At 45.3% G+C, this 25,574-nt stretch overlaps 1 pseudogene; it reads left to right on the forward strand.

Annotated features, from left to right (window-relative positions):
• The first annotated feature begins 15,292 nt into the window (after positions 1 to 15,292).
• The window catches only part of LOC119951582, a 60,640-nt pseudogene continuing 50,358 nt past the window's right edge, over positions 15,293 to 25,574 (forward strand).

Genomic DNA, 25,574 nt, shown 5'->3' on the forward strand with positions numbered 1-25,574 from the left:
TGCGGACCAATTGGCAGGTGTGTTCCTGCGGACATCCTCAACCTCTCCCTACTCCGTTCCAAGGTTGCCACCTGCTTCAAGAAGACCCCCATTATACCGGGGCCAAAGGAGAACCAGGCAACGTGCCTCAATGAACACCGTCCGGTGGCCTTGACATCGATCATTATGAAATGCTTAGACCACAGCTGGAGTAATGTGTGCAGTTTTACTGCCCTTACCTTAGGAAAGGTATTATTGCCACAGAGGGAGGGCACTGAAGGTTCACCAGACTTGTTCCGGGTTTGGCAGGACTGTCCTATGAAGAGAGATTGGGGAAACTAGGCCCTTTTTCTCCTGAGTTTCAAGGAATGAGAGGGGATTTGGGAAATTAGGAGATTGGGGAAACCTGACCTGTATTCTCTAGAGTTTCAAATAATGACAAGTGATGTAATTGAAACTTACAAAATCCATAAAGGAATAGACAGGGTGGGTGCAGGTGAGATGTTTCCCCTGTTGGAGAGTCTGGAACCAGGAGACACAATTTCAAAATAAGGGGGAAGCCACTTAGGACGGGTCTCGGAGGAGACATTTCGTTACTCAGAGGGTTGTGAATCTTTGGAATTCTCCACCCCAGAGGGCTGTGGGAGCTCAGTCACTGAGTGTGTTTAAAGCTGAGACTTTTTTTGTTTAATAAATTTAAGAGTACCCAATTATTTGTTTCCAATTAAGGGGCAGTGTAGCGAGACCAATGCACCTCAGCTGGACATCCAATTGGGTTGTGGGGCTGAGACCCACAAGACATGAGGAGAATGTGCAAACTCCACACGGACAGTGACCCGGGGCCAGGATCGAACCCAGGTTCTTGGTGCAGTGAGGCAGCAGTGCTAACCACTGTGCCACCCAACTGACAGATTTCTAAATACCTATAACACAAAGGGAGATGGGGGACAGAGTGAGGTGGAAAAATACATTGAAGTGGATGATCAGCCATGATCGTATTGAATGGTGGAGAAGGCTCGTCGGGCTGAATGGCCAACTCCTGCTCTGATGATATAAAGATAGGTGGGAAAGTAAATTGTGAAGAGGACACAAGGAGGTTACAAAGTGAAATAGATCAGTTAAGTGAGTGGGAAAAGATCTGCCAAAAGGAGAATAGTGTGGGAAAATGTGAAATTGTCCATGTTAGCCAGAAGAATATAAAAGCTTATTATCTAAATGGTCTGAGATTCAGAGGGATCTGGGTGTCCAAGAGCATGAATCACAAAAGGTGAGTATACAGGTACAGCAAGTAATTAGGAAAGCTAATAGAATGCTATTGTTTATTGTGAAGGGAATTGAATACAAAAGTAGGGAGGTTATGCTTCAGTTATACAGGAGATTGGTGAGACCACATCTGGAGCACTGTGTACAGTATTGCTCTCATTTAAGGAATGATGTCAATGTGTTGGAAGCAGTTCAGAGAAGGTTTACTGGACTCGTACCTGGAATTGGAGGCTGGTTTGATGAGGAATGATTGGACAGGCTGGACTTGTGTCCGATGGAGTTTAGGTGACCTGATTGAACCGCATAAGATGCTGAGGGGGCTTGACAGGGTGGATGTGGAAAGGATGTTTTCCTCTTGTGGGAGAATCTAGAAATTGGAGTCACGTTAAAAGTAATAACTTGCCCATTTAAGGCAGAGAACTTTTTCTCTGAGGGTTGTGAGTCTTTCGAACTCTCTTCCTCAAAGGGCAGTGGAAACAGAGTCTTTGAATATTTTAAAGACGGAGCTGGATAGATTCTGGAGAAACAAGGGGGTGAAAGGTTATCGGGGGGGGGTCAGCAGGAATGTGGAGTTGAGGTTACAATCAGATCAGCCGGGAACTTATTGAATGGTGGAGCAGGCACGAGGGGCCAAGTGGTCTATTCCTGCTCCTCATCAATCTGTTATCACAACCTTTATAATAAATTATAGCATTTTCCCTCCTCCTGATGTCAGGCTAATGAATCTGTGGCTCCCCATTTTCTCTCTCCTTCCTTCAGTCGTGGAGTTGCATTTACCACCTTCCAATCTGCAGGAACCATTCCAGAATCTATAGAATTTTGAAAGACGATCACCAATGTATCCACTATCTCTACAGCCGCCTCTTTCAACACTCTGGGATGCAGAGCATCAACTTTTGGGGATTTATTAACTTTCAACCACATTAATTTCTCCAGTGCTACGTTTTCACTAATACTAATCTCTTTCATAAGAACATAACATAACATAAGAACTAGGAGCAGGAGTAGGCCATCTGGCCCCTCGAGCCTGCTCCGCCATTCAATTAGATCATGGCTGATCTTTTGTGGACTCGGCTCCACTTTCCGGCCCGAACACCATAACCCTTAATCCCTTTATTCTTCAAAAAACTATCTATCTTTACCTTAAAAACATGTAATGAAGGAGCCTCAACTGCTTCACTGGGCAAGGAATTCCATAGATTCACAACCCTTTGGGTGAAGAAGTTCCTCCTAAACTCAGTCCTAAATCTACTTCCCCTTATTTTGAGGCTATGCCCCCTAGTTCTGCTGTCACCCGCCAGTGGAAACAACCTGCCCGCATCTATCCTATCTATTCCCTTCACAATTTTAAATGTTTCTATAAGATCCCCCCTCATCCTTCTAAATTCCAACGAGTACAGTCCCAGTCTACTCAACCTCTCCTCATAATCCAACCCCTTCAGCTCTGGGATTAACCTAGTGAATCTCCTCTGCACACCCTCCAGCGCCAGTACGTCCTTTCTCAAGTAAGGAGACCAAAACTGAACACAATACTCCAGGTGTGGCCGCACTAACACCTTATACAATTGCAACATAACCTCCCTAGTCTTAAACTCCATCCCTCTAGCAATGAAGGACAAAATTCCATTTGCCTTCTTAATCACCTGTTGCACTTGTAAACCAACCTTCTGTGACTCATGCACTAGCACACCCAAGTCTCTCTGAACAGCGGCATGCTTTAATATTTTATCGTTTAAATAATAATCCCGTTTGCTGTTATTCCTACCAAAATGGATAACCTCACATTTGTCAACATTGTATTCCATCTGCCAGACCCGAGCCCATTCACTTAACCAATCCAAATCCCTCTGCAGACTTCCAGTATCCTCTGCACTTTTCGCTTTACCACTCATCTTAGTGTCATCTGCAAACTTGGACACATTGCCCTTGGTCCCCAACTCCAAATCATCAATGTAAATTGTGAACAATTGTGGGCCCAACACGGATCCCTGAGGGACACCACTAGCTACTGATTGCCAACCAGAGAAACACCCATTTATCCCAACTCTTTGCTTTCTATTAATTAACCAATCCTCTATCCATGCTACTACTTTACCCTTAATGCCATGCATCTTTATCTTATGCAGCAACCTTTTGTGTGGCACCTTGTCAAAGGCTTTCTGGAAATCCAGATATACCACATCCATCGGCTCCCCGTTATCTACTGCACTGGTAATGTCCTCAAAAAATTCCACTAAATTAGTTAGGCATGACCTGCCTTTAACGAACCCATGCTGCGTCTGCCCAATGGGACAATTTCTATCCAGATGCCTCGCAATTTCTTCCTTGATGATAGATTCCAGCATCTTCCCTATTACCGAAGTTAAACTCACTGGCCTATAATTTCCTGCTTTCTGCCTACCTCCTTTTTTAAACAGTGGCGTCACGTTTGCTAATTTCCACTCCACCGGGACCACCCCAGAGTCTAGTGAATTTCGGTAAATTATCACTAGTGCATCTGCAATTTCCCTAGCCATCTCTTTTAGCACTCTGGGATGCATTCCATCAGGGCCAGGAGACTTGTCTACCTTTAGCCCCATTAGCTTGCCCATCACTCCCTCCTTAGTGATAATAATCCTCTCAAGGTCCTCACCTGTCATAGCCTCATTTCTATCAGTCGCTGGCATGTTATTTGTGTCTTCCACTGTGAAGACCGACCCAAAAAACCTGTTCAGTTCCTCAGCCATTTCCTCATTTCCCATTATTAAAACTCCCTTCTCATCCTCTAAAGGACCAATATTTACCTTAGCCACTCTTTTTTGTCTTATATATTTGTAAAAACTTTTACTGTCTGTTTTTATATTCTGAGCAAGTTTACTCTCATACTCTATCTTACTCTTCTTTATAGCTTTTTTAGTAGCTTTCTGTTGCCCCCTAAAGATTTCCCAGTCCTCTAATCTCCCAGCACTCTTTGCCACTTTATATGCTTTTTCCTTCAATTTGATACTCTCCCTTATTTCCTTAGATATCCACGGTCGATTTTCCCTCTTTCTTCCGTCCTTCCTTTTTGTTGGTATAAACCTTTGCTGAGCACTGTGAAAAATCGCTTGGAAGGTTCTCCACTGTTCCTCAACTGTTCCACCATAAAGTCTCAGCTCCCAGTCTACCTTAGCTAGTTCTTCTCTCATCCCCTTGTAATCTCCTTTGTTTAAACACAAAACACTAGTATTTGATTTTACTTTCTCACCCTCCATCTGTATTTTAAATTCCACCATATTGTGATCGCTCCTTCCGAGAGGATCCCTAACTATGAGATCATGAATCAATCCTGTCTCATTACACAGGATAAGATCTAGGACCGCTTGTTCCCTCGTAGGTTCCATTACATACTATTCTAGGAAACTATCGCGGATACATTCTATAAACTCCTCCTCATGGTTGCCTTGACCGACCTGGTTAAACCAATCGACATGTAGATTAAAATCCCCCATGATAACTGCTGTACCATTTCTACATGCATCAGTTATTTCTTTGTTTATTGCATGCCCCACCATATCGTTACTATTTGGTGGCCGATAGACGACTCCTATCAGTGACTTTTTCGCCTTACTATTCCTGATTTCCACCCAAATGGATTCAACCTTATCCTCCATAGCACCGATGTCATCCCTTACTATTGCCCGGATGTCATCCTTAAATAACAGAGCAACACCACCTCCCTTACCATCCACTCTGTCCTTCCGAATAGTTTGATACCCTCGGATATTTAACTCCCAGTCGTGACCATCCTTTAACCATGTTTCAGTAATGGCCACTAAATCATAGTCATTTACGATGATTTGTGCCACCAACTCATTTACTTTATTCCGAATACTACGAGCATTCAGTTCCTCGTGCTCACTAGTCCCTTGGTTCTCTCGTGTCTGTGGGACAATTTCATGTCCTCCATGAAGACAGACAGACATTGTTTAGTTTCTCTGCCATTTCCTTATTCCCCATTATAAACTCTCCTGTCTCTGCCTGGAAAGGACCCACATTGGTCTTTGCTAATCGTTTCCTTTTCACATTTCTATAGGAGCTTTTCCAGTCGTTTTTTATGTTTCTCCCCAGTTTTCTCTCATATTCAATTTTCTCTTGATGAGTTTCTTGATCCTCCTTTGCTGAATTCTAAAACAAGTTTCCAATCCTCAGGGTTCCACTTATATTGGCCATTTTATGAGCGATAAGATTTCTTATTTTATCTTCAAATAACAGGCCAAGATCTGGTTGATTGGAGGTGTTCAAAAATACAATTTTATTGCTAATTATCCACTTTGATTCTCTTACATAAAAATGAATCAAAACTTAGATCAAATAAAACATCAAATCATAAAGAGAGTTAAACAAAAACATAAGAAAATATTAGGAAGTCAATAGATGGTTCAGAATTTCTTAAAGCATGAATACAGAACAAACTTTAATCATGAAACTTTATTCTTAAAGAAATTCTTATCAATGGTCTAACCCCTTATTGGTTTCAAATTCTCAGCTGAGGCTTCCTGATTTATTCAAAAACTCTGTCACTTGGAACATGATTTGTTATCCAGGCATTGGTCATTACTTAAGATTTATTAATGTCTGTCAAATTAATTAAATGTCTACATGCTCCCACCACGTGTACCAATCCTCTGAAGATAAGGTGTTCTGCATTAACCTGGCTTGTTGCTGAGGCTTTGCTACTATTTGTAAATGTTTCTGTTGCTAAGGCTGCAATACTTTTTCATTACTAGATGTATTTGTAGAACAATGGTTTATTTGTTACGAGGGCTTTTAGCATAGAATTAGCATAGATTAGCATAGAATTTACAGTGCAGAAGGAGGCCATTCGGACCATCGAGGCTGCACTAGTTCTTGGAAAGAGCACCCTACCCAAGGTCAACGCCTCCACCCTATCTCAATAACACAGTAACCCCACCCAACACTAAGGTGAATTTTGGACACTAAGGGCAATTTAGCATGGCCAATCCACCTAACCTGCACATCTTTGGACTATGGGAGGAAACCGGAGCACCCGGGGGAAACCCACGCGCACACGGGGAGGATGTGCAGACTCCGCACAGACAGTGACCCAAGCCGGAATCGATCCTGGGACCCTGGAGCTGTGAAGCAATTGTGCTATCCACAATGCTACCGTGCTGCCCTTTTCATGAAGCAGTGTTAGATTCTGACACATATTAAGTTGCTGTACAGCAATTCTCATATTTTGTCTGAAACAGTGACTTTGCCGTGGGAATTTTCAATTTTCTGTCTATATACTGAATTTAAGATTTATACTGCATCAATTCTTAAAGGTTACCAATAAATCAGTGAAGCAATAAATCTGTAATCTATCAATGAGCCTCTTCCTTTGACCGAATGGAATCTTTAATTTTTCTTGTTACTGGAGTCCACTGGAGGCAAAGTCGTGAGACTGGCCAGTCCAGCAGAAATAAACCCTCCAACCCTCCCACTTCACCAAGTGTCAGAATGTACACAATGCAGTCCTTGGTGTAATTGAGAGCAGAAACAATAATCAGAATCCAACCCCTGTAATCACTTGTGAACCTGTTGGTGTCTCAGCAGGTACGAGGAAACACTGAATCCCTTCCCACACTGAGAGCAGGTGAACGGCCTCTCCCAAGTGTGAACCCACTTGTGCCTCTGCAGGCTGGATAATCGAGTGAATCCCTTCCCACATTTAGAGCAGGTGAATGGTTTCTCCCCAGTGTGAACTCGCTGATGTCTCTGCAGGGTGGATAAATGTCTGAATCCCTTCCCACATGAAAACAGGTGAATGGCCTCTCCCCAGTCTGAACCCTCTGGTGTGTTTGCAGGGTGAATGACTGACTGAATCCTTTCCCACACTAAGAGCAGCTGATGAATGGCCTCTCCCAGTGTGAATGCGTTGACGAGCTTCCAGTGCAGATGGAGCTTTGAATCCCTTTCCACAGTCCCTGCATTTCCACTGTTTCTCCATGTTTTGGGTTTCCTTGTGTCTCTCCAGGTTAGACAATTGAAGCATTAGCCACACAGAGAACACAAGTATGGTCTCTCCCCGCTGTGAATGCTGCGATATTTTTTCAGGCTGTGTCTGGTTAAAGCTCTTTCCACAGTCAGTGCTCTGGAACACTCTCACTCGGGTGTGAGTTCTCCAAGGAATCAAGTGACTGTCAGAACAAGACGTGATGTTTGAGATTTCTGTCTGTAATTCCTCCTCTTCGAATATCCTGTAAAAATAATTCACAAAAGTTATCACTCAGTACAGGATAGAAACTTAGAACAGACAATTCTGGTTCCTGTGGAACATTCTTTCCACTCATTCCCCAAAAGGTGTAAATCTCCATCCTACACATTCTCCCTCCATTCTCACTCTGCTGTATCTAATATTCACCCTCCCAATTCTCCTGAAGGTGCTGATTCAGGCTGATTGACAGATTCATGCTCACGGTTTCCTGTCCTGGACACAGCAACCATTGAAAATAGGAGCTGCAATCAGCCATTTGGCCCACTGAACTTGCTCAACCCTGTAATGAGCCCAATGGCCACTCTACCTCAGCACCATTTCCCCACACTATCCCCCATATCCCTTGGTGACTTCAACATCTCGAAACCTATCAACTTGATCTGGAAAATACTTGATGACTGAGGCTCCACAGTCCTCTGGAGTAGAGAATTCCAAAGCTTTACCACATCCTCAAGTGAACAATTCACTCCTCATCTTAACTTTCAGTCCATTCTCCTACCTGTTCCTTGTGACCCTCAACTCCCTTGTCAATCAGAAATCTGTCTAGTTTCACGGCGCCGAGGACTCAGGTTCGATCCGTGTGGAGTTTGCACAAAATCCCCGTGTCTGTGTGGGTCTCATCCCCACAACCCAAAGATGTGCAAGGTAAGTGGATTGGCCATACTAAATTGGCCCTTAATTGGAAAAAAACATGAATTGGGTACTTTAAATTAAGAAAATATGTTTTGGTGAGGGAGATGGGGGGGGGGGGGGGCGTCACAATCAAATCCAATTACTAGCCACATGTACTTTGTGTCATGTTGCGGTCAATATCCACCCCCTCACTTTTCATCCCAGTCCCAGGAGGTTGGAGACTGGGCTCCGGAGAAGTAATGGTGGCCGCAGCTCCCATAATCCCCCTGTGCTGAAGAAACTGCTCTATCCACCGCACGGGCGAATGGGTGACCAGAACTGCACATGTCCAAGGGAGAGAGGCCCTCAATTGAATAAAGACTGGGCACTTAAATATTCAAAAAATAATTTTGTCTAATTCATCCTTGAATATATTCAATGACCCCCAGACCCCACTGGTTCCTGTGGGGAAATAATTCTGGAGATTAACAACCCTCTGAGGGAAGAGATGACTGGAAATATATAATGTAGCTACAGTACAATATTACAAAACTATAAATAATAAATGTACTTTACAGAACCATAAATAATATATCTAATCTGTACCATATAACAACACTGGACATTTCTCTATTTGATATTAATTTACTGTTCCCTTAAATGTCAGCCATCTCCTGGGGAAACCAGCCCTTTAATTGTGAACATTAGGAAAAAGACCATCCTTTTAGCCAGACAAATAAATGTGTCAAGCTGAGGGAGCAAAGGATGTCAATGTCTTTAAGAGAGAGAGACCTGGGCCAAGCTTTCCAGAGTCTGCACCCTCCCTGGATTCACTTCCTTTCCCTTCAGTTGCTGCAAGTGACCAACTGAAGGTCAGAATGAGAAAAGAAATGGAAAGGGGGAGAAAAGAAAATGTTTTACTCCCAGATGTTAGAGACAGAAATTTCAGTCGGTGTGAAGCTCAATGGTCATTCACACAAATCCGCGCTGATTGGCTGGAAGACCAGAGTCTCCGGTCGTCCCAGTTTCTCATTAGCCAATACCTGAGCAGGAAGGTTAGAGGGTGGGTTCTCCTCTGCAATGCGCAGTTCTCGGTGTCCCTTGGACATGCGCAGTCCCGGGCTGGGCGGAGACGGAGATTACTGGGCGAGTTCTCGCTCTGGCCGGAAGCGTCAGCGGGTTGCCTGGAAATCTTGTCTTCAGTGGGAGGGAAGGGGGAACAAAGGGAGGGGGCAGGGCACCCGTGAGCGCCCGCCGGGCCTGCGCACTGGAACCCGGAAACGTCACCACGGAGCAGTGTTTCAGGCAGGGTTCCGTTGGGAGGTCACCATGACTCAGAGGGGCGTTCCCAGCACACAGTCTCCCATTGGGAGCAATACCCCTGGTCACAGAAAGAAAATGCTGCGGATTGGACAACAGCTCAGCATCGGGAGGTCAAATACCCGAATTCCGAGGTCCGCCCCCTCATTGTCTCCATAAAAGAGATTGGCCAATAGAAACTTGTGGAGGACCGGACAGACGCTGATCCTCCAGCCAATCAGAGTCTGGGGCCTATATCACTGGCTGCACGGAGCTTCCTTCACTGTCTGCCCAGTAAAGCTGCTGCTCTTCCAGCTTCACACAGACTGGAACGTCCTCTAACCTCTGTAAGTAAAACACTTCCTTTTCTCCCCATTAAATTTAATTGTATTAAGTCCCTGTCCTCTACCGACTATAAGTTATCCGCCTTTTCAACTGTAAATACTGACACTGACAACATCTCCATGTTCAGCTTTTACTGGGCCTACATTGCTCTTCACACCCACTTTACCTTTATATAACTAAACATTTCTTCTAATTGATATTGATGTCCCTTGCAAGTTTCCTTTCATAATTCCTTTTAGTTGCTCTACAAGCTGCTTTGTGACCCTTTGTTGGTCCTTGTACCTATCGCATTCGTCCAGATCTGTCCTGTGTCTTGTATTTTTGGCGCCCTTTCTTTTAGTTTTAAGCTGTCCCTAATCTCTTTATTTGTCCGTGGCTGTTTTTTTTTGGTGAAGTGGAGCCTTTCCCTCTCAGGGATATATACTTGCTCTGTATCTCTTTAAATTTTTCTTTAAATATTCTCCACTGATCTTCAGTTGTTTGTCCCATTAACAGATCTCCCCAGTTTACCGTGGACAGTCTCTGTCTCATCCTGTTAAAGTCAGCCTTACCCAAGTCTAAAATTCTACTGTCTGTAATGTGCTTTTCACTTTCAAACACTACACTGAATTCAATCATGTTATGATCACTATTTGATAAATGTTCGAGCACAGTTAGGCTACTAATTAATTTTGGCTCATTGCTCATAACTAAATCTAATTTTACCTGTCCACTTGTTACATCTGGAACATATTGCTGCAGGAAACTATCCCGGGCACATCCCAGAAATTCACTCCCTTTCTGACAGGTGTGATGAATATCACGTTCACCGCAGAATTCGGTTAGAAATAAGGCAACAGAAATTAATATGACCAGTATTTTAATTCAAAATGACCTAAGCTGGGTCAGAGTCAATGTGGATTTGCCAAATTTCTATTGTTTCCAGAGAAAGTATTGGCGCTGTTGTGCTTTCTTGGTCGTAGCGTCAACGTGGGTGAACCAGGACAGATTGTTGGTGATGTGCACACCTCGGACTTTGAAGCTGTAGCCAATGAACTTAGGAGTCCTTGTTGAGATGCTCCAGTTGAGTGTAGCGCCAGGGAGATGGCGTCTGCTGTGGAGGATATAATGAGGGGAAGCATCCAGCGGAGACCATGGGCTGGATTCTCCGTCGGAGGGATCATCCGCTTCGCCGGCAGTGCGCTCACACCCTGCGGACTTCCCAACGGCATGGGGGTGCCCAGAATGGCAAACCCCATTGGCCTTCTGCCTGGACGGAGAATCCCGCCCCATATGGGTGCAACTGAGGAACAAAAAAAATCTCAAACTGTAATGGGTGTTGTGAGAGTCGTGAACACAGCCCATTCGATCACGGGAACCCGTCTCCCATCCATTGACTCTGTCAGCACCTCCTGCTGCCCTGGGATACCGGGCGGCATAATCAAAGATGCCTCCCACCCGACTTATTCACACTTCCAACTTCTTCCATCGGGCAGGAGATACAAGGCAGGACAGCTAAAGGTCATCCAGAAGTCACCATTTGAAGGGAGAAACTCCTAGCTGATGGATCATTAATACATTCCAAACAAATACAGGATAAGGAAAACCTTGCATTGACACACCATAAATTCTCCAGATCACTCCCCTACACCTATAATTATTCAAACCATGAGAACAGGAAACTCTTCAGATAAATAATACACAAATCCTTGCTTAACTATCTAATTCTTGACACTTAGAATAACACACTCGAAGAAGTGTCAGTTTGACAGTCTATATATCTAAGAAACATGGCAACACTGAAAAGAGACAGATCTCTATGCGAGTCCCTATTTGCCAATATATCTTAAGACACCTGACATTCACGCAGATACGAATATCATTAAAACATATATTGATGATAATACATTAAATTAGCCATTTGGCTATAGGCAATTAACCAACAATAAGTGATAAGATAACAGAAACAGTCCTTGAACAATTAGAAGATTTTATGTATAAAAAGAGGGGCATTTTTGGGAGTGAGGTACCTTCTCACTCCCCTGTGGGAGTGTGGGTCAAAGCTCTGTTCTTCAAGCTTGTCTCGTCAAACAAAGACCGTCATGGTTTTGTAAGTATGTTTCCGCTAAATCTCTTATAAATGTATTAGAAATTGGACAGCATGGTGGCACAGTGGTTAGCATTGCTGCCTCACGGCACTGAGGTCCCAGGTTCGATCCTGGCTCTGGGTCATTGTCTGTGTGGAATTTGCACATTCTCCCCGTGTTTGCGTGGGTTTCGCCCCCACAACCCAAAGATGTGCAGGGTAGGTGGATTGGCCATGGTAAATTGCCCCTTCATTGGAAAAAAATAATTGGATACTCAAAATTAAAAAAAAAGAAATGTATTAGAAATTGGTAGGAGATACTTTAGGATTTTCCATGTTTTAGATATCTCATTCTCTTAAGAGAAGATAGTGTGTTAGCAGATAACAAAGGACTGTTAACAGATTTTGATATTGTGAACAGATAACTAAAGACTGTTAATCAATTTATATTTTTAACTCTGCAATTGAGAGTATTTTCCAATAAAAATACTTTTTTATTAAAAATTATACTGTGTAGACTTAATCTCAAAGTTTAAAATCCGAGACACTCATTCAGGAAGTCTTAAATGACTAGGACCCACGGCGACAGAGGTAACGATTTAGTTTGAGTGACGCATCTGAACTTTTCCCATTAAAAAGTAACTGAGATCCTGTTGAACTGTCTGAGACCCAGAAAAGCATTCTCCCTTCGTGAGATCCATTTTGAGTCTGAGCAGAGAAACGGAATTCCCTCTTTTGGTGGGTTAGCCTAGAGCATAGGTTATTAATAAAGTATTATCAGGTCCGGAATAACCTAAATCCTTCTCACAGGTGCTTGTCTGCCTCTCCCAATCTGTGTGTCAGTTATAATCCCCCATTAATACTACTCTGCCTTTGCTACACACTTGCCTAATTTCTGCCTTTATACAATCCAGCACCTCAGAACTGCCACCAGGGGGGTCGATACACAACACCCATTACAGTTTGAGATTGTTTTGTTCCTCAGTTCCACCCATATGGGGCGGGATTCCCCGTCCAGGCAGCCAGCCAATGGGGTTTCCCATTGTGAGCACCCCCATGCCGTCAGGAAATTTGTGCGCGTGAGTGCGCTGCCTGCGAAGCGGAGGATCCCGCCGACGGAGAATCCAGCCCATGGTCTCCGCTGGATGCTTCCCCTCATTATATCCTCCACAGCAGACGCCATCTCCCTGGCGCTACACTCACCTGGAACATCTCAACAACAAGGATCCTACGTCAGACTCCTATTCATTGGCGACAGCTTCAAAATCCTCGGTGTGCACATCACACAATCTGTCCTGGTTCACCCACGTCGACACTACGACCAAGAAAGCACGACAGCGCCGATACTTTCTCAGGAAACAATAGAAATTTGGCAAATCCACATTGACTCTGACCACAGATGCACCACAGGAAGCATCCTGTCTGGTTGCAGCATCGCCTGATATGGCAGCTGCTCGGCCCAAGACCATAAGAAACTACAGAGAGTCGTGTACACCGCCCAGTCCATCACTCAAACCCGCTTCCCATCCATAGACTCTGTCCACACCTCCCGCTGCTTTGGGATACCGGGCAGCAGAATCAAAGCCCCCTCCCACCCGGCTCATTCACACTTCCAACTTCTTCCATCGGGCAGGAGATACAAAAGTCTGAGAACACGCACAAACAGATTCAAAAACAGCTTCTTCCCCGCTGTTACCAGACTCCTAAATGACCCTCTTATGTACTGACCTGATCTCTTCACACATCTTCTCCACTGAGTAGTACTACACTCCTGTATGCTTCACCCGATGCCTGTGTCTACGTATTTACATTGTGTATTTCTGTTTGCCCTGTGTATTCTCGTGTATGGAATGATCTGTCTGAACTGTACGCAGAACAATACTTTTCACTGTATCTCGGTACACGTGACAATAAACAAATCCAATCATAGAACAGTACAGCACAGAACAGGCCCTTCGGCCCTCGATGTTGTGCCGAGCAATGATCACCCTACTTAAACCCACGTAACCGGTATACCCGTAACCCAACAATCCCCCCATTAACCTTACACTACGGGCAATTTAGCATGGCCAATCCACCTAACCCGCACATCTTTGGACTGTGGGAGGAAACCGGAGCACCCGGAGGAAACCCACGCACACACGGGGAGGACGTGCAGACTCCACACAGACAGTGACCCAGCCGGGAATCGAACCTGGGACCCTGGAGCTGTGATGCATTGATGCTAACCACCATGCTACCGTGAGGCCCCTCACCATTGAGGTGATAGTATTTTTAATCAGTAAGGCTACTCCACCCCATCTGCCATATTCTCTGTCCCTCCTGTAAACTTTATAACCGGTATATTTGGTACCCAGTCTAGACCATCCTGCTGCTTGTTTTTGGAACTGTTTTGAGTTCCCCTGAGGCCTTCCCTCTTCCCTTCCCCCGCCCCTCCACCCCATTTGTTAAAGTCTTTGTGACCTCCCTATTTATCCTTTCCGTGTGGACACTGGTCCCAGATCAGTTCAGGTGGAGACCATCCCAACGGTATAGATCCCTCCTGTCCCAATACTGATGCCAGTGCCCCATGAAATTGAACCCCTCTTTCCCAGTTCCTGATTTTCCCCAAACAGGTCCTCTTTCCGAGTCTTGCTGATGTTGTTTGTCCCAACGTGGACCACAGCAACTGGATCCTCCCCCTCCCTCTCCAATATCCTTTCAAGCCGGTTAGAGATGCCCCTCACCCTGGCACCGGGCAGGCAACATACCCTGTGGGACTCTCGGTCCTGCTTCCAAAGGATGTTATCAGTTCCCCTAATTATAGAATCCCCGACAACTACCACTTCCTCCCCCCCGCTTGAATGGCCTCCTGTACCAGGGTGCAGTGGTCAGCCAGCTCATCCTTCCTACAGTCACTGCTCCGATACCCTGCCCCTCCGAGTCCGCTCCCTGGAGACTCGGCTGTGAATCCCCGAGATGAGGTTTCTGTCCTCACAGCTCCGAAACTCCGTCCCTCCGAGTCCGCTCCCTGGAGACTAAGTTTGGGGAATAGGTATTGGAGATGAGGGATTGGGAATGAGAGGAAGGAATGTTCCATAGAACCTAGAATGATCTGTTCTGAATTTCTATCCTGTACTGAGTGTTGACTTTTGTAAACTCCTTTCACAGATGTTACAAGAGGAGGAATTCCAGACAGGAATCTCAATTGTCACGTCTCGGTTTTACAGAGTCATTCGATACCTTGGGATCTGAGTATCATCGGCCTTTGAATCTAGAAGGAGAAATATTTGCCAGATCTGTCGGCATTAAAAGATTTTAACCATCAGTATGACTGGAAAAGCACCGAGACACACCCACCAAAGTGAGAGTGTTCCAGAGCACTGACTGTGGAAAGACCTTTAACAGTTACACAGCCTGAAAAATCATCACATCATTCACAGCGGGGAGAGACCGAGCACGTGTTCTGTGTGTGGACGAGGCTTCAACTGATTGTCCAACCTGGAGAGACACGAGGAGACCCAAAACATGGAGAAACCATGGAAATGTGGTGACTGTGGGAAGGGATACAGATTCCCATCTCAGCTGGAGACTCATCGACGAATTCACACTGGGGAGAGGCCATTCACCTGTCCTGTGTGTGAGAAGGGTTTCACTCTGTTTTCCAGCCTTAAGACACACCAGCAAATTCACACAGGGGAGTGGCCATTCACCTGCTCTCAGTGTGGGAAGGGATTCACTCAGTTACCCAATCTGCAGACACATCAGCGAATTCACACTGGGGAGAGGCCATTTACCTGCCCTCAGTGTGAGAAGGGATTCACTCAATTATCCAACCTGCAGAGTCACCAGCGAGTTCACACTGGGGAGAAGCCATTTACCTGCTCCCAGTGTGGGAAGGGATTCAGTAAATCATCCAACCTGCAGACACATCAGCGAGTTCATGCGGGGGAGAGGCCGTTCACCTGCTCCCAGTGTGGCAAGGGATTCACTCAGTTATCCCACCTGCAGAGTCACCAGCAAGTTCACTCTGGGGAGAGACCGTTCATCTGCTCCCAGTGTGGGAAGGGATTCACTCAGTTCTCCAACCTGCGAACACACCAGCGAGTTCACACTGGGGAGAGGCCATTCACCTGCTCTCAGTGTGGGAATCGATTCACTCAGTTATCCAGCCTGCAGAATCACCAGCGAATTCACACTGGGGAAAGACCGTTCACCTGCTCCCAGTGTGGGAAGGGATTCAGTGATTCATCCAACCTCCGGACACATCTGCGGGTTCATAGTGGAGAGAAGGCAATCACGTTCTCTGAGTAAGGGAAGGAAATTAGTGTTCCATCTCACTTGCAGAGTCACCAGCGAGTTCACACTGGGGAGAGGTTATTCACCTGCACTCAATGTGGGAAGGCGTTCACTCAGATCTCCAGCCTGAAGTCACACCAACGAGTTCACACTGAGGAGAAGCCATTCACCTCAATGTGGGAAGGAATTTAGTGTTTCCGAGTAACTGCCGAGACACCAACGAGTTCACAAGTGATTACGGGGGCTATTGCTGTTATTGTTTCTGCTCTCAGTTACATCCGGGACTGCATATTATTCATTCTGTCAGTTGATCAATGGGGAGGGTCGTAGGGGTTTGTTCTGCTTGACTTGACAGTCTCATGGCTTTGCCTCCAGAGGGCTGACGCTCTTTGAGCCTTGTTGCGACTAGCTTGTTTCAAATTTCACAAGGATCACAGAATGAAGGGGTGTTTGGAAGTGAGAAGATATTCAGTTTGCATTTCTGTTTGGATCCCCCTAAATCCTGCCACATTGCCATGAAGATGGGCATTGGTGGTTATATGTTTTTGTTTAATTTATCTGGGTGAACACCCAATCAGGGTATGAGGGGCAAGTTGTCTGGGGTGGACTGGGAAACTGCATTAAATGGTATGATGGGAGACGGGCAATAGCTAATATTTAATGAATTATTATATATCTATGGAGGGGTCAGTTAGCTCAGTTGGCTGGATGGCTGATTCGTGATGCGGAGTGACTCCAATAGCCGGGGTTCAACTGTCACTCTGGCTGAGGTTATCCATGAAGGGTCCACCTTCTCAACATTGCCCCTCGCCTGAGGTGTGGTGACCCTCAGGTTAAACCACCAGTCATCTCTCTCACTCTCTCTCTGATATCTTCAGTCTGGATAGGCCCAGTGGACCAGGCTATTCTGGGTCTGGATAATTTATCCCAATTGAATTCTCTCTTGAGCTTTGGGAATGGGAAAGTAACATGGTCAATCAGAACCATCAGGAAAGATCAGCTTTATGAACATCCAATGTGGCAATGGATAAGAATCATTGTGGCCTATTACAGATGGAACCAGCATCATTCACTGGTAATGTTCCACCGTGTACCAAACAATACCCATTGACCCGTCCACAACCGAAGGGATTTTACCTACAGTAGAGCAACTGGAGGAAAGGGGGGGTGTTAATTAAAACACGCAGTTCGTCAAATAGTCCAGTTTGGCAAATGGTACATGGCGTCTGACCATTGACTACTGAAAGGTAAACCTATATCAACTGGTATCCACCTGTGTTCTACTGAAAGTCTGGAATGTTTAGATGGGATGAATAAATTGATCACTTTTTCTCCTGGAAATATTTACATCCTGGACCATGAACTTTAAAAAAGAATTCCACATTTGAAAGCCTGACCACGACATGAAATATCAGCACCATAACAGGGCAGATAAGGCAGACAGACTCTCACTTTGATCTTTTCATCAGCACATCTGAGAATTAAGAATATGTGACATGATTTTGGGATCCCGGTGTGGGTGTGCAGATGTGATTTGTTACATGTGAAAAATAACAAGCCTAAATTCACGGTGAAATGGACTGAAGACCGGGTCCCAAACACACACAGCGACTGGAGACACAGCAGAAGATGAAATGGTTAATGTGGCCAGGGGATTGAGACACCATTGTGACATCATCAAGACATTGACACACACTCCAGAGAGAAACTGACTTTAAAACAATCCGGATAGAATTAAACACACTGGACATGGGCAAAGTGGGAGTGAAATTAAAGTGATAATGGGCTATGAAGGGCTTGGGAGAAATAATACTGAGTAAGAACTATCCACAAATTGGCCGTGGTAAAGAGGGAGTTGGAGAATCTTTTACATCTATGCTTTATCTGTTGCTTGAAGCATCTGTCCTTATGTACCAGTAACCTAGAATTCACCACACAGGAAGAAAATATGGAGTAGATGTTACCCCTAGCAGAGCCATGAACAGAACTGGATAATAATGGAGTGAGGATTTGTAGAGAGAGTTTTGTCAATTCTTAATGGGATGTGGGAGTTGCTGGATCAGAATTTATTTCCCTTGAACTGAGTGGCTTGCTCGGACATTTTCGATTTTAACTGGGTCTCCCCTATTTCTAGTCTCTGCCACAAGGGGAACATTCTCTCAGCATTCTCTCTGTCAATTCCACTAAGGATCTTGCGTGTTTCAATAAGATCATCTCTCATTCTGTCAGCAGTGGAATTCTCCATCTTGCCAGAGGACCACTGGGATTTCCCATTGCAGCCAGCCCCACGTCGTCTGGAAATCCCCGGATGTGAGTGTGCTGCCGGTGCAATGGAGAATCCAGTCAGTGGAGATCCAACCCATGGTCTCACCACGGCCCTGCACAACTGCAGCAAAACACCCCAACTTTTATATTCCAGTCTCTGCAATAAACAACAATATTCCATTCACCTTCCTAATCACTTGCTGTAAGGGCCTTTCCTTTTCATTCCCTTATTTCCCCTTTCATTTATTTCTGCTGTTACATTTTTAATTCATGGATGATTAATGGACATGTCACTTTAAGGCACGCAGCCTGTATCTTTAATTCAAACAGAAGAATCCAGGCGTCTGTGCTGGTTTTAACTGGAGCTGCAGACCTTTCGGCACCAGTGTGAGAATTGGGGTTGGGACTCGGTTTGATTGATTGGCTGGTGGCCAATGAATTGGCCCAAAAGGCTGTGCTCCTCGGTAACAGGCGGTGATTAGATCCTGTCCCACTCGGATGCTTTTCAGAGTCCCAAGCTTTCAGTTTGATTCTAGCAGCACAAGAGGCAGAACTGACTAACTCTGTCTCCAGAAGGACGCTCTGAGTGATATCTCTCTTCCCAGATAGCCTGTGGGTGCTGTATTCCTGAAACCATGGAGACCCCAATACAAACCACAAACTGAAAGAAAAGTTTGAACAGAGGTGAGGTGCCTCTCCAGAAAAGTGTGAGTACTGCATTTCTAAACTACAGAGAACCTGAACAAATTAATCTACAGAAAAGATCACTACAGGCTTTAAACTAAAGACTTTAATCTGCAAGCTTTCTGTGAAGGAAAGTGTGCTAAAAACCATCATCTGAAAAATGAATTTCTTCCACTTATGATTTTATCCTTTTATACCCCTCTGTGTTTGTCTGTCTATGTGTGTGTATAGAGGCTGGGGGCAGGTTAAAGTGGGAATTAAATTGGCTTATATTTAACCAGTTGTGTTTGTTGCACATTTTATTATTGTTCTTGTTATAAATAAACAGTAATTGTGTTTACATTTGCAACTATGGAGACTGATTATTGGGCAGCCGAGGGGAAAGACATAGGGGGCTGGATTCTCTGTCCCGCCGTGCCAGATTTCTGGTTCAGTATGCCGGCAGGATTCTCCGTTTCGCCAGCTGGTCAATGGGGTTTCCCATTGAGGGCCAGCAGTCCCACGCTGTCGGGAAACCTCCGGGCTGCCGGCGGAGCATCCCGGCGGCGGAGACTCCAGCCCAGGGTATTTTAATGAGAATTATTGGTTAATTCACTTGTGCTGTGACTCCGGGGCACGTGGAGCTGGAATTGACCGCGCACAAGCCCAGAGTGTGGGAACACGACAAACTAACTTGTGATTCCTGTACCAGGACACTCAGATCCCTCTGTACCTCAGAGTTCTGTAATCTCTCTCCATTTAAATAATGTTTTATGTAATCCTTCCTGCCAGAGTGAACACGTTCACATTTTCCCAAGTTATGCTTCACCTATCAATTTGTTCCCACTCACTTAATCTATTTGTTGCCGTTTGCATTCTCCTGAAGAGCACTTGACAAATTAATTTCCAACCCCTCTTTGTGTCATCAGCAAATTTAACTGCATCCAACTCATTAATATAGATTGTAAATAGTTGAGGGCCCAGCACTGATCCTTGTGATATCCACTTGTCACATCTTAGTAACCCAAACATGACCCATTTATACCCACTCTCTGCTTCCTATGAGCTAATCAAACCTCTATCCCTGCTGACATGTTGCCCTCTACACCATGAGCTCTTGTGTTGTGCAGTGACCTTTGATGTGGCAATGCTTTCTGGAATTCTAAATAATCCACATCTGCAGATTCCCCATTATTGACATCCCATGTTACTTCCTCAAGGGGCCTGAATAAATGAGTCAATCAAAATTGACTTCCTGAATTGCATTTTGCATGTCACATCTCCTCTACCCCTCTGGCTCCTTTGTCAATCATCTTAGCGGGACTCACTTTCTGTTAAAGATCCTGCCAACCCCTCTCACCCACTTTCCCTGAACTACATTGAGGAAATTAACAAAAGGGGATGGCACTGAAGCATTGTGGGTAGTCAGGCTATGTCAGGAGTATCATGGTGAGGGGGATGGGTGATCACAGGGGCCTCAGGCAAAAGGAATGTGAGGGCAGCCTTTTGGGTCCAGTAATTGCTAGGTTAAGGAATATCAGGGAACCTATGGAAACCCTACAATTGCCAAGTTACCTTATTTGGTCGGGTGTGTAACCTCATTTTTTTAATACCAATGTATATGAGACTAAGTCTTTTGTTCTGTGCCTCATTCACTCTGGGGACTCAACAAAACTCTGGCAGAGTGAGTCAGCTTGCAAGACATGCAAACAAACTAAAGTGTTTACCTACAATCAGACTTGGTATATTTACTGAGACCAGACTGAGGGCAAAAAGAACTAGAATTCTCAACATCAATCAAATCATGCAAAATCAAATATTTTTACTGTTAACTGTTTATTAATGATACAACATGGTTAAAAAAACAAACAGAAAATTACTTGAGAATAAATAGCAAGCAGAGGTAAAGGATGTTCACAATGTTCAGTACCCAAATGGTTTCTCTTTGGTTTCTCTGTTCCTGTGATCCCCCATTTTGGACACAGGGGCACTGAATACCGGGGGTCACGTCACTACCAGCCCCGGTCACCCCCTCCTGTGTCCTAATTGGTTGGAGGCCCATTTCCCAGTCAGTCCTCCAGCACCTTCCTGTCTCTATCAGTGCGACGCCCATGGCAGTTTCCCAACTGGGGCACAGGCCTCGTTATTCTCAGCTAAATTCAGCCTCAGCTCCATCTCCTGGCTGTCATTGACATGAGAACAGTGAGCCAGAAAACTGCCTGAGGCTCAACTGGAAAGTCAAAACTTATGGATTAGGATCACTGTACAGATCAATAACTTTTTTAGAAAATCAATTCCAAATCAACAATTCAAAGGATCACACAACAGGATTTAAGGTTTTATGGCTTTTACTGCAGCAAACAAACTAGAAGCAACATTTTGTTTTTAATTTTTCCAATTAAGGGGCAATTTAGTGCAGCTAATCCACCAATCCTGCACATCTTTGGGTTGTGGGGGTGAAACCCACGCAGACACGGGGAGAGTGTGCAAACTCCACAGGGACAGTGACCCAGAGCCGGGATCGAACCTGGGACCTCAGTGCCATGAGGCAGCCGTGTTAACCAATGCGTCACCGTGATGCCTTAGAAACATTAACTAAACATTAACTAAACTCTATTTTTGCCAGAAGCTTCCACCTTTATTTATAAAATAGAACTTTGTCCTTTTACACAATCTAAAATTCCACTCCACGGTTATACTTTACTCTGCACCAGAAATCCAAACTGAAGTGTCTCAGAACCAGTCAAAAGTGATGATATAAAGATAGTGGATGCATTGTGATCATCTTCCACAATTCTATAGATTCTGGAATGGTTCCTGCAGATTGAAGGTAGCAAATGTCACCCCACTGTTCAGGAAGGGAGGGAGAGAGAAAATGGTGAACTACAAACCTGTCAGCCTGACATCAGTATTGGGAAAATACCAGAATCTATTATAAAGGATGTGATAAATGGACACCTGGATAAGAACAGTGAACATGGATTTAGGAATAGGAAATAATGTTTGATGAACCATTTGGGGTTTTTGAGGATGTTACTGTCAGAATTGATAACGGGGAGTCTGTGGATGTAGTACACTTGGATTTTCAGAAAGCTTTTGATAAACACCCCACAGGAGCTCATAGAATCAACAATCCCGACAGTGCAGGAGGCCATTTGGCCCATCGAGTCTGCACTGACCCTGTGAAAGAGCACCGTATCGAGACACAATTTCCTGCCTCTCCCCGTAACCCCACCTAGGGACAATTTAGAATGGTCAATCCACCTAACCTGCACTTCTTGGGACTGTGGGAGGAAACCGGAACACCCGGAGGAAACCAACGCAGACACGTGAAGAATATGCAAACACAGACAGGTGCCCGAGGTTGGAATCGAACCCCAGTGTCTGGCGTTGTGAGGTGCTGTGCTAACCACTGTGCCGACCACTGTGCCGCCAGATGTCAGTTAGCAAAATGAAAACACATAGATAGGAGGTAATATACTGGCATGGACTGAGGATTGGCTAACGGGCAGAAAACAGAGAGGAGGAATAAATGGATCATTCTCACCTTGGCAGGTTGGGACTAGTGGGTACCACAAGGATCTGTACTTGGGCCCCAGCTGTTCACAGTTTATACAATGGTTTGGATGTGGGGCCAAATGGAATATTTCCAAGTTCACAGGTGACACAAAGCTCGGTGGGAATGTGTGTTGTGAGGAAGATGTAAAACGGCTAGAGGAGGATTTGGATAGACTCAGTGAGTGGGCAAGGACATGGCAGATGGAATATAATGTGGAAAAATGTAAGATTATCACTTTGGTAGGAGGAACAGATGAGCAGAGTATTTCTGAAATGGTCAGAGACTAGAAAGTGTAGATATACAAAGGGACCTGGGTGTCCTTATCAATAAGTCACTGAAGGCTAACATACAGGTACAGCAAGTTATTAGGAAGGCTGATGGGATGTTGGCCTTTATCACAAGCGAATTTCAGTACAGGAGTAGTGAAGACTTGCTTCAATAGTATAGAACCTTGGTTAGACCACAGCTGGAGTACTGTGTGCAGTTTTACTGCCCTTACCTTAGGAAAGGTATTATTGCCGCAGAGGGAGGACAATGAAGGTTCACCAGACTTGTTCCGGGAATGGCAGGACTGTCCTATGAAGAGAGATTGCAGAAACTGGGCCTGTATTCTCTAGAGTTTTAGAGAGGAGATCTCATTGAACCCTACAAATACTGAAAGGAATAGACACAGGGCTGGATTCTCCATTATTGAGACCATGTCCCCACGCCAGCGTAAAAACGGTGGAGTTTTACACCTGAAATTCCTGCAAAAAGGCTAAACAAATTAATTGCCTTACAGGGGGCTAGCAGGGACCCAGAGTGAATCTCGCAGCTTTTGTGGCAGATACGTGCCCCGCACTTCCGGGCCAGAGGCCACTCCAGCGGCCGCGTCATGTTCCATGGCGGACTCCGACTGCGGAGTCAGATGAAGAAAGTGACCCCCAATCGGCCGTGCGCTCGACCCTCAAACCCCGCAGATTAAATCGCCGGCCGCCTTTAAGGCCTCCCCTGGTCTCCAATCCGCCTGCCCCCAACCAGGGCGGCCGGGGACTGAGTCCACAGCCGCCACGCGAGCATCCCGACTGGCAATAGGTTAGTTCCACACCGTCGGGAACTCAGCCAGTCGGGAGCGGAGGATTGCTCAGCGGGCCTCTGGCAATGGCCCCCAGCAGCATGGCAACCTCCCTGGTGACGCCGATTTCCGGTGCCTGGGGAATCGTCGAACCGGCGTCGGGCCCGATTATGGCGTCAAACTGGATTCCCTGCCCCGGCTGCGATTTCGCCGTCGGGCTGCGGAGAATCCAGCCCAGGGTGGGTGCAGGTGAGATGTTTCCCTGGGTTGGAGAGTCTGGAACCAGGAGACACAATTTCAAAATAAGGGGGAAGCCACTTAGGACGGGTCTCGGAGGAGACATTTCTTTACTCAGAGGGTTGTGAATCTTTGGAATTCTCTATCCCAGAGGGCTTTGGGAGCTCAGTCATTGAGTGTGTTTAAAGCAGAGACTGACAGGTTTCTAAATACCAATAACACAAAGGGATATGGGGATAGTGTGGGGAAAAAGACCTTGAAGTTGATGATCTGCCATGATCGCATTGAATGGTGGAACAGGCTCGACGGGCTGAATGGCCAACTCCTGCTCCTATGTTCCAATGATACAAAGATAGGTAGGAAAGTAAATTGTGAAAAGGACATAAGGAGACTACAAAGGGATATAGATAAGTGAGGGGAGTGGGAAAAGATCTGCCAATTGGAGAACGGTGTGGGAAAATGTGAAATTATCTATTTTAGCAGAAAGAAGAAACGCTTATTGTCGAAATGGTGAGAACCACAAAAGGCTAATTTACATGTACAACAAGTAATTAGGAAAGTTGATAGAATAGACCAGAACACATAGGAGCAGAATTAGGCCACTCGAGTCTGCTCCGCCATTCAATCATGGCTGATATTTTCTCATCCCCATTCTCCTGCCTTCTCCACATAACCCCTGATCATCTTACTAATCAAGAACCTATCTATCTCTGTCTTAAAGACACTCAGTGAATTGGCCTCCACATCCTTCTGCAGCAAAGAGTTCCACAGATTCACCATCCTCTGGCTGAAGAAATTCCTCATCTCTGTTTAAAGGATCATCCATTTAATCTGAGATGGTGTCCTCTGGTTCTAGTTTTTCCCACAAGTGGAAACATCCTCTCAACGTCCACTCTTTCCAGACCTCGCTGTATCCTGTACGTTTCAATAAGATCCCCTCTCATCGTTCTAAACTAACGAGTACAGACACAGAGTCCTCAAACGTTCCTCATCCGACAAGCTCTTCATTCCAGGGATCATTCTTGTGAACCTTCTCTGGATCCTTTCCAAGGCCAGCACATCCTTCCTTAGATATGGGACCCAAAATTGCTCACAATACTCCAAATAGGGTCTGACCAGAGCCTTATACAGCCTCAGAAGTACATCCCTGGTCTTGTATTCTAGCCCTCTTGAGATGAATGCTAACGTTGCATTTGCCTTTTTTTAAATAAACATTTTATTGAGGTATTTTTGGATAGAAACAACAAAATAGACAATATACATGAAACCATAAACATAGTGCAAAAGTCATTTACCTCTCGTACAGGTCCCACCCTTATTACCCCCACCTCCCCGTCTGCTGATGATTAATTTTCCGCAAAGAAGTCGACGAATGGTTGTCACCTCCGGGTGAACCCTAACAGTGACTCTCTTGGGGCGAACTTAATTTTCTCCATACAGAGAAAGCCAGCCATGTCCGATAGCCGGGTCTCCGTCTTCGGGGGCTTTGAGTCGCTCCATCCTAACAGTATCCGTCTCTGGGCTACCAGGGAAGCAAAGGCCAGAGCATCCGCCTCTCTCTCCTCCTGGATTACCGGATCTTCCGACACCCCAGAAATCGTCACCTCCGGACTCAGTGCCACCCTCATTTTTAAAACCTTGGACATGACATCCGCAAACCCCTGCCAAAACCCCGAAGCCTTGGACATGTCCAAAACATGTGGACATGGTTCGC

This window comes from Scyliorhinus canicula, chromosome 17, assembly GCF_902713615.1.
Source record: "Scyliorhinus canicula chromosome 17, sScyCan1.1, whole genome shotgun sequence".
NCBI lineage: Eukaryota > Metazoa > Chordata > Chondrichthyes > Carcharhiniformes > Scyliorhinidae > Scyliorhinus > Scyliorhinus canicula.